Source organism: Panthera onca, chromosome A2 (assembly GCF_046562875.1).
Source record: "Panthera onca isolate mPanOnc1 chromosome A2, mPanOnc1 haplotype 2, whole genome shotgun sequence".
In the NCBI taxonomy this organism is placed as follows: domain Eukaryota; kingdom Metazoa; phylum Chordata; class Mammalia; order Carnivora; family Felidae; genus Panthera; species Panthera onca.
In genome coordinates this window covers 147,246,695-147,261,194 of record NC_138340.1, presented here as the reverse complement: position 1 = coordinate 147,261,194, position 14,500 = coordinate 147,246,695, and the positions used below count along the sequence as shown (strand labels likewise).

The 14,500-nt window shown below is 51.0% G+C and overlaps 1 long non-coding RNA gene across 1 annotated transcript in view; it reads left to right on the top strand.

The window, feature by feature from the left end:
• The window catches only part of LOC132679538 (uncharacterized), a 35,803-nt gene extending 21,662 nt beyond the window's left edge, over positions 1-14,141 (top strand). Inside the window, exon 4 of the long non-coding RNA XR_009610205.3 lies at positions 14,001-14,141. This is a non-coding gene — a long non-coding RNA (uncharacterized LOC132679538). The remainder of the gene's footprint in view (positions 1-14,000) is intronic.
• Positions 14,142-14,500: the final 359 nt, after the last annotated feature.

Here is a 14,500-nt window from a genome sequence, read left to right as displayed (position 1 = left end):
TGAGAGAAGCAGAATGAGGAGGAAAGAAAATTGAGAACAAAGAGAGATTGAGATAGGTACGTGGCAGAGTAGGATTGAGTAGGGCCAAGCGCTCCTTCTGGCAAGAAGCTGCAGATCCAGGGCCGTGCGAAGTCCTGGAGGCGCTATCACCATGCACCTTGCATCCCTGGTGCCTATCTTGGCCACCAGCCAGCCTCAGTGAGGTCCCCATACAGCTTGTTACAGGGGCCTGTATGCATTCCCGAAACACCTGCTCCCCAGAACCACACCCCGTGTGTCTTCATACAGGTTAGGAGTACTGCTCGCTGGGGGCTCTGGTGCCCTTCCTGGAGTTATAATCTGTGAAACTGAGGCCCTGGGGGGAAGTGTGCCTTGATTCACTATTTCCAGATTTCAAGGTTGGGAGGGACCACCACCGAGAGGCTTTCCTCCCCCATCGTGTCCTTCCAAGACCCTCAGTGAGGACACTTCTTCCGCATTGTCCGGTCAAGAGAAATTCCAGATCTCTGTGTTTGGGTGGTGAGGACCATTCATAAGCACCCACTATTTGGTTGGGTCCCCATGAGTCCCCTCCACCCAATGTGTTCACTCTGCCTGGGCCATACAGTACAAGGGGAGTGAGTGAAACTGGAGAAGAATGTGTGGAAGTTTGTGGCTTTCATCTCTTAAACAAATAGCAAATTCCTCCAGGCCAACGCTGCAGGCATTAAACAATGATGTGTTCGGGAAGGCTCTAAGGCGTTACCTTAGCAACGCCCAGGCTGTTTTCAGGCAAGATCTCATTAAAGAGGAAAAAGAACAAAAATAATAAAGGGACGAGTCTGGATGGGGTCCAAGAATGGGGGTCTTTTGGCTGAATGTGTGTGTTTTGTGTTCTGATGTGTTTGCAGCCTGCCTTTCAGCTAAGTTTCCTCTCAGCTCCCGGGTGGGGTCCACGGTGAAGGTCACCCACTGGCATACTAATGGCAGCTAAGAAAAGATAGCATGCTACATGGAGGACGGGTAGGAACGGGAAGGACATCATAGCAGGGACCACCTCAGCGGAAGAGATGTGTATAAAGCCTGCCAGGCTGGCTCTTGAAATCAAAAGGTCATGGGAGAAAGAAGGCAAGTCTCTTCGCTTGTGACCAATGCTTATGCCTGAGGGCAGAGGCCTGCAAGGTGGCAATCCATCAGACCCTTGCTACTCACACTGTGATCTGCCGACCAACAGCAGAGGCAGCACTGGGGAGCTTGACAGAAATCTAGAATGTCAGGCTGCCCCAGGCCTACAGACCAAGTCTGCATTTTCACAAGACCCCCAGGTGATTCATGTGTGAGCTGCAGCTTGGGAAGTGCTGGGCAGGACCTACCTTTGTTGTGTGGAGGCATCTGCTAAAATAAGGTGGCTCTCTCACACAAACACAGGCATATCCAGTTTGCTGATAATGCACTTGGGTATGTTTGCTTGCTTGCTTGCTCTAAATACTTTAAGTAATCTCTATACCCATCGTAGGGCTTGAACTTACAACCTATAGGATCAAGAGTAGCATGCTGTGTCTACTGAGGCAGCCAGGCATCCTGGTGTGTTTCTTTGTTTTTTAATGTTTATTTGTTTATTTTGAGAGAGAAGAGAGAGAGAGCACTTGCATGCACAAGCCCATGCAGGGGAGGGACAGAAAAAGAGGGAGCAAGAGGGAATCCCAAGCAGTCTCCAGGCTGTCAGTGCAGAGCCCAACACAGAGCTCCATCCCATGTGCTATAAGCTCCTGACCTAAGGTGAAATCAAGAGTCTAATGCTCAACTGACTGAGCCAGTGTGTGTGTGTGTGTGTGTGTGTGTGTGTGTGTGTGTGTGTGTGTTTATAAAGTTTATTTATTTATTTTGCAAGAGAGAGAGACAGCATGAGTGGGGGGGGAGGCAGAGAGAACAAAGACAGAGAATCCCAAGCAGCGTGGGGCTGAAACCCATGAAACCATGAGATCATGACCACAGCCGAAACCAAGAATTGGATGCTTAACTGACTAAGCCACCCAGGAGCCCTGTTTTTTAACATTGATTCTTTGTGGTGATGATGACAATGATGGTGCTGATGATGAAGGGGACATTAAGTACTATAATGGTTTGGATTGTGTGCCCACAAAGAGATATGTTCAAGTCTTAACTCTGGTACTGTGAGTGTGACCTTATTATGAAAGCAGCTCAGGTCATGATCTCACAGTTTGTGGATTCGAGCCCTGCATTGGGTTTTCTGCTGTCAGTACAGAGCCCTATTTGGATCCTCTGTCCCCCTGTCTCTCTGCCCTTCCCCTGCTAGTGCTTTGTCTGTCTCTCTCTCAAAAATAAATAAACATAAGAAAGAAAGAAAGAAAGAAAGAAAGAAAGAAAGAAAGAAAGAAAGGAAGGAAGGAAGGAAGGAAGGAAGGAAGAAAGAAAGAAAGAAAGAAAGAAAGAAAGAAAGAAAGAAAAAGAAAGAGGGAGGGAGGAAGGGAGGAAGGGAGGAAGAAAGAAAGAAATAGGGTCTTTGCAGATGTAATCACGTTAAGACTTGGTCATTAGGGTGGGCCCTAATCCAATAACTGGTGTCCTCATAAAAAGAGAGAAATTTGTATTCAGACACCCAGGGAGGATGTTGTGTGATGACAGAGGCAGAGATTAGAGATGCTGTCACAGAATGCCAAGGATCGCTGATGGCTACCAGAAGCTAGGACAGAGGCCTGGAACAGATTCCCCTCAGAGCCCCTAAGGAGGAGCCGACCTGATTTCAAACTTGCAGCCTCTGGAACTGTGAGACAATAATTTCTGTTGTGTTAAACCCATCCAGTGTGTGGTGCTTTGTTACAGCAGGCCCAGGACACTGATGTAGAAGCCTTTTTTTATTTTTTATTTTTTAATGTTTACTTATTTTTGAGAGAGAGAGAGAGAGAGAGAGAGACAGAGCCCAAGCAGGGGAGGGGCAGAGAGAGAGGGAGACACAGAATCCTAAGCAGGCTCCAGGCTCCGCACTGTCAGCACAGAGCCCGATGCAGGGCTTGAACCCACGGACCACAAGATCATGACCTGAGCCGAAGTCGGACGCTCAACTGACTGAGCCTTCCAGGTGCCCTGAGAGAGAGAATCTTAAGTAGTCTCGACACTCAGCACAGAGCCTGACACGGGGCTTGAACCCGTGACCTGAACTCAAGACCTGAACTGAGATCAAGAGTTGGCCGCTTAACAAACCGAGCCACCCGGGCGCCCCCTAAAGCAACTCCATTTAAGTTATCTTGTGGAAGCGGAGGCAGATTAGGTGTTTTATTCAGTTTTACAAATAAGAGAGTCCCCTTATTACTCTGAGAGGTCACAAAAGTGAGGGAGTGCTGCAGCTGGGCCTGGCCCAGTGCTCTGTCATGCCTGCCTAGTCTGTTAGGGACTCACCCCAAGGGGCCGTGGGCCTGCTGAGCAGCCTGTGTACCTGTATGTACCCATCCCTTGGCAGCTGTCCTGTACCTGCTGCCACTGGCCCTGAGGACACCAAGTAAGGAAGAGGCAAGACTCAGGCCACAGGGTTCCTCTCATCTCCGTGTCTACCGTCCACATCATATGGATTCACTGGTGTCGCCAGTAGTGTGCGTCCTAGTCCACACTGGACAGGGCCCAAGTATGCATCCTTCTTGTTCTCCAGAAGTTTGTATTTAGTTGTCAAGTGTCACCCGAGAGTGACGTTTTCCCAAACCCTCTGGTTTTATTTTCTTTATCACACTTAACACCATCCATAGTGCTCCGGCTTATTTATATAATTACTGTTATATTTCCTGTTTTCGTTACTTGAATGTAAATTCTGGTCCCCACAATAGAGCTTTATCCATGACAGTTTCTCAGTAAAGAATGGGAAGTGAGCCTGTTAAAAATATGGCATGTGCCTGTACTGAAATGTCAAGCAGCCCCTGAAAAGAAAAAGTTGGGTTCGTGTGCCTTCTGTGGAAAGGTGGCTGTGACCTTACTGAAGGAGGGGAGTGATTTGAACAGTGATACACATTGTTTGATCCTGTTTTTAAACATATGTCACTAATATAAACAGCTAACTGTTGGCAGGGGCTGCCTCTTGGAAGTGGCATTAGAGGGGAGCGTGGTGTGAACCCGGAGCCCAGGACCGGGACCGGGGCCAGGCTAAAGGAGTGGGGGACAAGTCAGTTACTCACAGAGACAGAGATTATACTGAAGTCAGGGGAGGAACATGCGAGAGGGACACCAAGGACAAATCCTACCTCGGTCAAGGGCTGACCAGGCCACAGGTCTGGGGAGCCTCTTGTCCCTTTTTCCATTCCTGCTGCCATTGAACTGTGCAAGCCTGGGAAGGGTGGCAGCTGGTGGGAGTCTACAGGAAGAGCCTCCCGGCTGCTCCCCTGGGACATAATGGAGGAGCCCTCAAGAACCGTTAGGCTCGTTGGGGAAAGCCAGTAACAGAAGTGTGGAGCGGCCGCTCAGCTGTGAGGTTGGGGGTTGGTCTGGTGGGTGGGTTAAGACTGGTGACAGAATGTGACCAGGGGGATATGCTGGGAAGTGGGCACCACCCCAATTTATCTTCCACCCTCCGTGACCGTGACAAAGGTACACACGCACCCAGATGCTCTCGTGGGCAGAGAAAGGCAGCTTCTCTCTGCGTCTCTCCTGCCCTCATGGAGACTGCGGTGTGACTGGGGCATTTTAAAGTTCAGCCCAAGCTCCCCCACCCATTGCCGCCTGAGGGATAAGGAGTAACCTCCCCTGCCCTGACCTTCTCCCACCCCCGCCCCCAAAGCAGCAACTCTTTTAGGAGAGCCTCCCACAAATTTCCTGCACTTGGCCAAAGTGCTCTTCCTTATACAAGCCCCAGCTCTCCTGCCTCTCTCGCCTATAAACCTCTGGCTGTTTCCTCTGAGTAAAGGCTCCTTCCTCCCCATTCCCCCTGGTGTCCTGGGTCCAGGTGACCGAAGCTGGGTCACGAGCTTCCTTAAACCAGCACTGAGGGAGCTCCGAGTCCCTGTTTGGCACCAGCCTAGATTCTGGTTTAGCTCTGTTGCAGTGAGTCCCTAAACTTCTCAGCCTGTACGTCCTCACCCAAAAGCAGAGCAGAGCTGTCACTAGGATTAAAGTGATGCAGAGGCAGAGAACCACCCCCCCGCCACCCCACCCCCCCCGCCCCCAAACCTGCCAGGAACATAAAAGCTGTTCAGTAAAGGATGAGGTTGTTGTATCAGAGTGTGCTCTGTTCTCAGCACCTCACTGGACACCACGAGGAAATAAAGATCAATGAGCTGATGTGCCCATACCCACATCCCAGAAGCCAGTGATCTGCTTGGAGAAACAAGACGGGTCTGCAGGGAGAGAAATTTCTGGAGACTAGGAGGGACGGGTCTAGTAGTAATAACTCCAGGCAGCACCTGGCCTCACGTATTCCGCACCCACCCTTCCCCCAGCCGTGGCTGTAGCAGCCAGCTTTGCCAGCACCTGTCAGATGCACCTGTCACCATTCTGCCCCCCAAGCTCCTCCATGACCGGGTACTCTGGACACTCATGCACGTGACAGGATAATTCTTGGCCAGTGGGTGAATGGGAGCTTCTGGGTATATGCTGTCCCATTCTTCACAGGACAATTCTAAGACCCTTTCTATGTTTCCCTCAGAGGTTTCCAGCAGGATGGAGCCCCAGCTGCCACGGCAACAGCCAGCCTGGAAGGGCTTCTTTGGACTGGCTTGCCCTCCTTCCCGCTTTGCTCTCTTCAAGCCCCCACTCCTAGTCTTTGGGATCATTTTCTTTATTTTTTTAACTTGCTTTATTTGGGGGGGTATTTTATAAAATGACCCACCTATGGTGCCTGGGTGGCTCGGTCAGTTAAGCATCTGACTCTTGATTTTGGCTCAGGTCATGATTTCATGGTTTGTGAGTTCAAGCCCCACATTGGGCTCTGTGATGACAGTGCAGAGACTGCTTGGGATTCTCTCCTACTGCCCCTCCCCAGCTCACGCATGCATTTTCTCTCTCTCTCTCTCTCTCTCTCTCTCTCTCTCAAAATAAATAAATAAACCTTAAAAAAAATTTTTTTTTAAATGAGCCACCTAGGTCCAGGTGCTCACCTCAGGCTTTCTTTCCCAGTGGGAACGAAGTGCAGTGGCTCAAGGCACAGGCTGTAAGCTCAGACTGACTTTGCGGCTGTCTGGGGCTGTGAGCTAGGGCAAGGAGGAGTGGCATCCGTTCATTTACTCTGAGTGTACTAATCAGGGCTCTCTGGAGAAACAGAACCAACAGGATACCTAGAGATACATACAAAAGGAGATTTACTGTAGGAATTGGCTCGTGCCATTATGGAGACCAAGAAGTCCCAAGATCTGCCATTTGCAGGCTGGAGAACCAGGAAAGCTGGTGAGATAATTCAGTCTGAGGGAGAAGGCAGACACCCTCAAGAATGCACCCAGAAACAGTTTACCCACTCTCTGGGCATCCATCCCTCAGTCAGTCAAGTTGACCTATAAAGTTAATCATTATGCTAAGGGTTGCTGTGAAGTTCACCTGAGAGAGAAGGTTTAGCATTGACATTGAAGATACAGTCTCTGGAGCCAGACTCCTAGATTCTTCAGCTTGTTACCTGTGTGACCCTGGAGGAGTCACTTAACCTCTCTGTGCCTCAGTTTTCTAAAATGTAGCATGGGGATGATAGTAACAGTGCCCACCTCCCAGGGTTGTGAGCATTGAACAAGTTAATACATGGATCTGAAGCAGTCTCCACCTGTTAAGTGTCTGCAAAGTGTCTGCAAAGCACTTGCAGAGTACCTGTCACTATGGAAAACACTAGATAAAGTATAAGCCTGGTACAAGAAAAGGTATTAACCTTGTAAGGCTAGTATAAGAAAGTATAGGACAATATTTTTTTTATTTGTTTTGAGATGGGGAGGAGGGGTGGGGGGGGGGGGGGAGAAAGAATTCCAAGCAGGCTCTGTGCCGTCAGCACAGAGCCCAATGTGGAACTTGAACCCACAAACAGCAAGACCATGATCTGAACCAAAATCCAGATCAGACACTTAGACTGACTGAGCCACCCAGGCATCCCCATAGGAGAATATTTTTGTGACTTAGAAACTGGAAAGGACATCTTAAAATTTCAAAAGCATGCACAAAAATTTAAAAGTTTGATTTTGGGGGGGATGCTTGGGTGGCTCAGTCGATTAAGCGTCCAACTTTGGCTCAGGTCATGATCTCTTGGTTTATGAGTTCTGTGCTAAAAGCTTTGAATCCTCTGTTTCCCTCTCTCTCTGCCCCTCCCCTGCTCATGCACACAATCTCTCTCTCTCTCAAAAATAAACACTGAAAAAAAATAAAAGTTTCCTTTTTCTACATCAAAATGAAGGCCTCATTGACAAAGAAGGATACTATGAACAAAATTAATAGACGGATGATAGAATGGGAGAAGCCATTGCCAGGTCTAAAACCAACACTGAGTTTATTCTAATTCTAGGTAAAATCTAGAATATACAAAGGACAGGGGTAGGGCATCAAGCCCAACAGAAGACAGACAGGCCTAAGGTACGAACAGACCACATGGGGGGAGAAAGCTCAGAGGCACATGAAGTGCTCTGTGGTTGGTAACAAGATAGGCAAGTTGGGAGTGGAACGGTGTGGCCATTCTGGAAAGCACTGTGGCAGGACCCATTCCTTGGCTACCCAAGGAAAAGCTCACCCAGGTCTGTGGGGCAGGGTTGGGGGGCTGTGCTCTGGATGTTCCCTGCAGTGTTGTCTCTAGGGGGCGAAGGAGTTGTCACCTTGACCCTAACCAATACCTCATCAATGTTTGCTGTTACTGCGTAGTCTAATCAGAGGAAATCAAAACCTGAAGTGGGGAAGGACAGTGACAAGAGACATCATGACATCTTCTTCCTTGTCATGAGTCCAGCCACTGACCAGAAGAACAGATGTGGTCAGTGACTCGTCTCCCTCTCTCTCTCTCCCTCTCTCTTTCTGTCATGCACACACACTCGAGTGTGCATACACATGCAGGACAGTGGAAGAGGCCCAGTTTGTTCGCTTTTTTAAAATTATTTCTGTAATGTTTATTTTTGAGAGACAGAGTATGAGTCGGGAGGAGCAGGGAGAGAGGGAGACACAGAATCAGAAGCAGGCTCCAGGCTCTGAGCTGTCAGCACAGAGCCCGACACGGGGCTCGAACCCATGGACCGCGAGATCATGACCTGAGCCAAAGTCAGATGCCTAACTCACTGAGCCACCTAGGTGCGCCCAGGAAGCCCAGTGTTTAAGCCTGGGTGCCGGTAGGATGGCAGTGCCAGCAGGAGAGTCAGGAACTGAGGTGCAGAACCAGGTGTGAGGTCCTGTAGAGACGGCCATGAGAAAACGTGCTGCAGTGAGGCCCGTGTGTGGATGGAGCAAAGCCTTGCCGGGAGGCCCGGAGAGGACCGCAGGGGCCGGGGCCAGTGCCCGGGCCCGGCTCCCCATCCTCGCCCCCGGGGTGTCTCAGTGCAGCGGGCTCAGCACATGGCCACAGCCCCACCCACTGCCATAAGCCTGTTTTACGGGAAGCTCTGAGCCGGGAGCTGGCGGAGGGCAGCGGGCCTGAACCAGGAAAGCGCCCACGAAGGTGTCCCTGTCCGGGGTCTGGGAGCCGAGCCTTCAAGGACAAAGATGCTTTTTGAGGTGGAGAGGATGGGCAGGGCCTTCCACAGAGAGGAAATGGCGCAAACAGGGGCCCAGAGACAGGAAAACACATAGACGAGGAGGTCCCCGGGAGGGCAAGGTGGGCACGGTGGCTGCCTGCGGCCTGGAACTGAATCCTGAAGGCGTCTCGTGGTGGTTTCGGGCTTCAGAGCGTGTTCTGAAGTCGCCGAGGGCCACCGCTGCCACAGCGCTGTTTTCAAGGGGGTGAGGGTGGGAGCTGGGCCCGGAGCCTGCCAGGACTGCCCGCCCCTCACACCACGGGCACGCGCCCCCCCGCTGGCCGGCGCTGCACACACGTGCTACTCACGCGTACACACACGTACCCGCACCCCCGCACACGGGCCGCACGCTCGTACCGTATACACGTACTACGCACACCCCCCACGGTATACTGGACCCACAGACCTCACGCGCACTGCACACGCACACACACGCACACACCCTCACACACACACACCGCACAACATACTGTACTTACAGTCCCCACACCCACTGCGCGCGGGCGCACACACACACACACACAGTACACACACGCACCGCACCCACGCACGCCCCACGCCCACCGCACAGCCGTACCCCACGCGTGCATGCTGCACACACACATATCTACGGCACACATACTTCACCCCCATACCACACCCCACACACCACACACGTTACACCCACACATCACACATACTCAACTTCTACAACCACCAGCCAACACACGCACGCACTGCACCACCCCGGGGCCGTGCCTCCAGTAAATGCGGGCAGGCAACTGATTCCCGGACAACCTGAAACAGTAAAACATAAAGAGCCTGCGATCCCAGGGCACTCGGGGCACTCGAATTTAGGGGCACTGGGACCCCGAGTAAGTTCCAAAGCTTCTGGACTTGAGGGAACTTCCTGTCTCCATTTCCCATCAGAATCACAGGGGCTTCTGCCTGGCAGGGCCCGGGGGATGAGACGCCCCCTCCCCAGGTGCAGCCCCACACCTCCCCCCTCTGACGCACCCTGGCACCTTCCTGTCTCGAAGGACCCTGTCCCCAGAGGGCCCTCTTGCCTTTCCTCCGGTAAGCACAGGTTATCTGTCCCATCTGCTGGCCACTGGCCTGTTTATCTTCTTAGGACTCTTCCTGAAATAGCTCCGGGTTATCTAAGCTGCTAGAGCGGGCAGGCCGGCCTGCCTGACAGCCCCCCTCCCGCAGAGAGTCCCTCACTGGCGGCTTTCAACTCCTTCAATCCAGGCCCGAATTCCACACATTATTGAGCCAAGCTGGAGATCTTCCTGGGAAGGGCCAGCACCCCCGCTCCCACGGGGTCCCCCCCATCCCCCCGACCGCAGCCACAGGAGCACCAGGTGGCTTCTCCTCTCCCGTCCCTCGGCAAGGAGGCCGGGGTCCCTTCCCCAGCTCTCTCACTACACTCCTGGGCGGCTGCACACTTACACTCGCCAGTCCGGCCATCTCAAAGCTGGCAAACCCGTAGCCAAGCTCATCGGTCTTATCCCGAACCACTTACCTCTCCCACATGTCCCTCTGTTCAGGCATGTCAAAACTTTCCTAGACTCTCGAATGAAAGTCTCAGTCCTCCTGCCATCCTGGCAGTGCCCCCTCACCAGCCCTACTGCCCACACCCTCACCCCCTGCCCTTCCAGGTTGGAGTCCTCTGGCTGCTCCCCAGGCTCTCGATTCCGAGCCCTACACACCAGCTGTCAGGGTCATCGCCTTCATCTAGCATTTCACCCTGGCACTGCCCTGCTCAAGAACCTGCCATGGCTCCCCCATTAATGGCTGCATCCAGTCCAAACACATCTCAAGACACATCTGCACTTATTTAACATCAGAGCCAACCACTACAATTAGTACTGTCTCTGCTTCAGTCACACTAGTCCCCGCAGCCCCCATACAAGCGTGTTCTTTTGGGCCTCTGTGCCTGTGCTTGGGCTGACACGCTGACCAGCAATACCTTTCATTATCTCCGCCCCCTCACCAAGACTTCCTCCCCCTCCAAGTCCCAATTTTCCTTTTTTAAAATTTATTTTGAGAGAGAGTGTGTGTGCATGTGCGAACTGAGGAGGAGCGGGGTGGGGGGGGGGTGGGGGGGGGGTGGAGGGAGAGAGAGAGAATCCCAAGCAGGCTCTGCACTGTCAGGGCAGAGCCCAATGTGGGAGCTCTATCCCACGAACGATGAAATCATGACCTGAGCTGAAATCAAGAGTCTGACGCTCAACTGACTGAGCCACCCAGGTGCCCCCCAAGTCCCAATTTTCTTAAGTCCTCTTCAGTGGTTTCCCGTCATTCGTTTACTCAGCCACTGTTAATTGAGTGCTTGCTATGGAAAAGACTCTCTCGGGCCAGCCTCCCCTCTGAGCTCCAATGGCACCAGTAACTTTGGCCCCACACTTTGGCACAGAGTCCCTTGAGATTTTGTAATGTGTCACCATTGCAGGTCTGTGGCCCTCCACCAAGCCATAGCCCCTTGAGGGAGACAGCCCAGTCTTCCTCTTCTGTGCACCTCATGTGGTTCCTTTACAAGCTGCAGGTGCTGGTGGTTGTTTGGTTTTTGTTTTTGTTTTTTGTTCAGAGGGCTAGCATAGAACTGTCACCTCTTTGTTCAATCAAACAAAAACACTTATTTTTTAAAATTTATTAAAGTTTGTTTGTTTGTTAAGTAATCTCCATGCCCAACATGGGGCTCCAACTTGGAGATCAAAGGTCCTCTGCTCTTCTGATTGAGTCAGCCAGGGGCACCAAATAAACACATTTTTAAATTACTGGGATGTCATAAACAAAAGCACATTTTAACACTAAGAAAGTCATGTTAGGGAGGAAGGAAGAAGATAATGCCAGCATAAAGGACAACCCTTAAAACTGAATACGCTTAGCAGCATGGGGAAATTCACATTTTTCTTTTTCTTCACTTCACAACATAATCTCAGAATGAAGTGATGGTCCTTTCAATGGAATAAATTTAGCAAGCTGGAAAATATATCACGTTTCTCTTTCTTCAGTTTACAGGGGACAGGGGACCACTTGACCAGCATTTATCCCAGTATCTGGGAGCCACTGTGTGCAGCTGAGCACAGCCCAAGGGAGCAGAGCGGGTGGTTAAAGTCTTCCGTTGTTGCCCAGAGAAGTGACCTGAGTCGCTGAGTCCCAGGATGCAGCTGGGAGCCAGGGACATGGCTTCCAATCCTTGAGCCTCTGTTTCAGACACATGGCCTGATTTTTTGCTCCACGAGGCTCACCTCTGTGGGCATGTAGGTATTCTGGATGCTGATTGCAGCCTACTCTGGGGCAGAGAAGTCCTGGGGTCCCAGGGGAGACAGGCGGGACAGAGACTCTGGAGTCTCGTTCGGGAGCAGAAAGCAAATGGGTCACAGAAGCAGACACCCCCACCCCGTGGCCTCACAGCTCCAAGCCAGTCTGGAGCAGAGCCGGGGTGGGACCTCGGGGCTTCTTTCTGTCCCCTGGCCCTGGGATCCTGCCCTCTCCCTGCTGTGTCTGAGCCAGGCTTCTTCAGAAGAGAAATACAACTGAAACTTTCCATGGTTCAGCCCTGGATCCCCCCGGCCTCTTCCATAAAAAGCCATCACTGCCTGGACAGGAGAAAGAGAGAGAATTTTTCCAAAGGATGTATGTGTGTATTGTTGGGAGCAGCAAGCATTTCGGTGAACTCTGGGTCACAGCACAGCCTGACAAATGGCAGGAAGTTCAGGACTTGGGCCTGACATTTGTTGCACAAAGACCCTACAGCCTGGCCAGGTGAGCTGGGTCTGGGGACCGACACAGGGCCACCGCCCGGCACTTCCTGCCCTTTGTTGGGCCATGTGACAGCCTTCCCAGCGCTCTAAATGGCCTTTCTTTCGTGCCTGACTCCTGTTCTTTATTTATGGAGAGGAGCTCCTCAATATAGAAACGGGTGGGCCCGGAGTCGGCAGCAGGATGTGGGAATGCAGACTGGCGGGATGCCCACCACCGGGGACAGGATCGCTGAATTAAAATAATGCGGCCGTATACACCCAATAATAAGCCTGCCCGGTATTTATATACCTGATGAGATGTTCCACACACTCCCCTGGCGCATATCAGAGGATCACAAGCCTGCCCTGCCATCAGCACCCCCGTTGGCACTGTCTTCTGGTTCTCGTTGCCTAGTCTGACCCTCAAAGTCAGCATGGGCCCCATAGAAGGAAGGGACGGACCTTTTCTTTCTCCCAGAGCAAAATCTTTGCTGTCTGTGTGCTTCCTCAGGGTTAGTCTTTGCCTCCAGATAGCTGGTGTATGTGTTTGGGGGCCACGGGGCACACAGGACCTCTGTCAGATCCCAATCTTTTGTTCATTATCATCATTTACGAAGGAATTCTTTCTAAAAGTAGGCACACATGTTCCTGATGTCCCAGATAGAAGACCTAGAACAGAATTTGAGGTTTTCTTGGGAACTTGGGCTCTCAGTTAGGATCCCTGTATGAGCAGTGGAAAGAACTCTGGGCCAGGTAGGACAAGGAGACCTGGGTACCACTTAAGCTGCCCGGCTGGCTATGCAGACTTGAGCAAGTTCCTTCACCTCTCTGGCTCTCAGAGGTTGCCCTGTGTACCATGTGGTCGTACAATGAGGTCAACACAAAAGTTATTGAGGTATACAGAAGGCCATTTTCCGCACACGCTAAATCACAGCTGACTCTGACTTTCAAAACCAGTTTTGCTAGATTTCCTTCTCTCCTACCTTGTTTTTAGGCTAATTTTAGACCACTGTTTATAGACCCATCCATAGTAGCAACTCTCTTTCAAGTTTGTAACATCTAAATCTGTTAGAACTGGGGGCGCCTGGCTGGCTCAGTCCTGGAGCATGGGACTCTTGATCTGGGGGGTTGTGGGCTCCAGCCCCATATTGGGTGGAGACATGACTTAAAAAAAGAAAACCTGAAAAAAAAAAAAAAGGCGGGGCAGATGGGTGGCTCAGTCAGTTAAGCTTATGACTTCAGCTCAGGTCATGATCTCACAGTTCATGGGTTCAAGCCTTGCATCGGGGCTCTGACATCTCGGAGCCTGGAGCCTGCTTCAGATTCTGTGTCTCCCTCTCTCTCTGCCTGTCCCCTGCTCACACTCTGACTCTTTCTCAAAAATAAATATTAAAAAACTTTTTTAATAAAAAATAAATAAAAAGGCAGAGCCACAACTATTATTTAAACCAAAAATAATAAACAAACAAATAAATAAACAGATAAATAAGTTTGCTAGAGCTATGTGCAAATTAAAAGTTAATAGGCCCAGGGTAAATACACAAATGTGTATATTTATGTGTGTACTTTGTGGTGTATTTCTGACTAATCAATGACCTTTTTTCCTTCCTAGTTCTTGACTCTCTTCCAGAAGGATGGATTGTCAGAAATGTGAGATCTGGAACAGTGCAGTTCTACTGTACTTTTTTCATATATTCCTATGGTACTTTCAGAGAACATACTAGAAATTTAATAAATCATTGTTGAACTGATAATTTCCCCTTCTACTCTAAATTCACCTAGAATAAAAGTCTGCCTCATGCAAGTTTATTTCTGAGCTCAGGTGCAGGATGCAAACTGGTCAGGCCTCCATGCTTGTCTGACAAACTCCTGGTCCTCTTCCTGCTCCCTACAAAACGTATGTCCCCCGGGGGTGCCTGGGTGGCTCAGTTGGTCAAGCATCCAGCTTCAGCTCAGGTCATGAGCTCACATTTCATGAGTTCGAGCCCCACCTCAGGCCATCGGCTGTCAGCACAGAGCCGGCTTCCGATCCCTTGCCCCCCTGACTCTGCCCCCTCTCAAAGATCAATAACCATTTAAAAAACAGGTGTCCCCTCCCTTTCCCATCGCCTC